The sequence below is a fragment of the Limulus polyphemus genome, unplaced genomic scaffold (genome assembly GCF_000517525.1).
Source record: "Limulus polyphemus unplaced genomic scaffold, Limulus_polyphemus-2.1.2 Scaffold3840, whole genome shotgun sequence".
Taxonomy (NCBI): domain Eukaryota; kingdom Metazoa; phylum Arthropoda; class Merostomata; order Xiphosura; family Limulidae; genus Limulus; species Limulus polyphemus.
The window spans coordinates 84,023-84,638 of NW_013669450.1; positions in this window are offsets into that span (position 1 = coordinate 84,023).

Consider the following 616-nt stretch of genomic DNA (forward strand, 5'->3'; position numbering starts at 1 on the left):
TATTGTCAAGGTAAACAGTATTGTGGATGTTAGTGTTCAGATTAAACTAAAGAAAAAATATATTTTACACATTGTCTACTTTATGTTTTTATAAATACACGCTATTTCACTTGCTAAATAGTGCTTCAAAATGCAGAACTAAAGCAGTTTTGTTTTTGAGTATTGCAGCTATTGGCTTGTCATGTTCACAAATCAATATACCAGCTTCAAAATTTGGATATTTTCCTTAAAATAATCTACATCAATTTAAAATTTTCACTTAAGCAAATGTTCAACATTAAGCATAAAAAGTATGTCGACTCTAAAGCAGTGGCATTTTATTTTCAATTAAGTGACACTGGTTTATCAATAATCTATCTGACCTCGACTCGTTTATATGAACTTTCTTTCCTCTCGGATGTTAAAGAATTTCTATAACACTTTAAAAGTGAAGGAGTTTCATATTTATCATATTTTACAAATCTTTTTAACTTTTCTAGCAATTACATTTCTCATTAGGTCTCTTCCATTATCCATTGCAGTGAGACCAAGTATTTAATTATAGTATTTTGGCACCTGTGTATAAAGTTAAAATCATAAATAATATTCAACGTTAAACTAGTACACAATTAAAAAC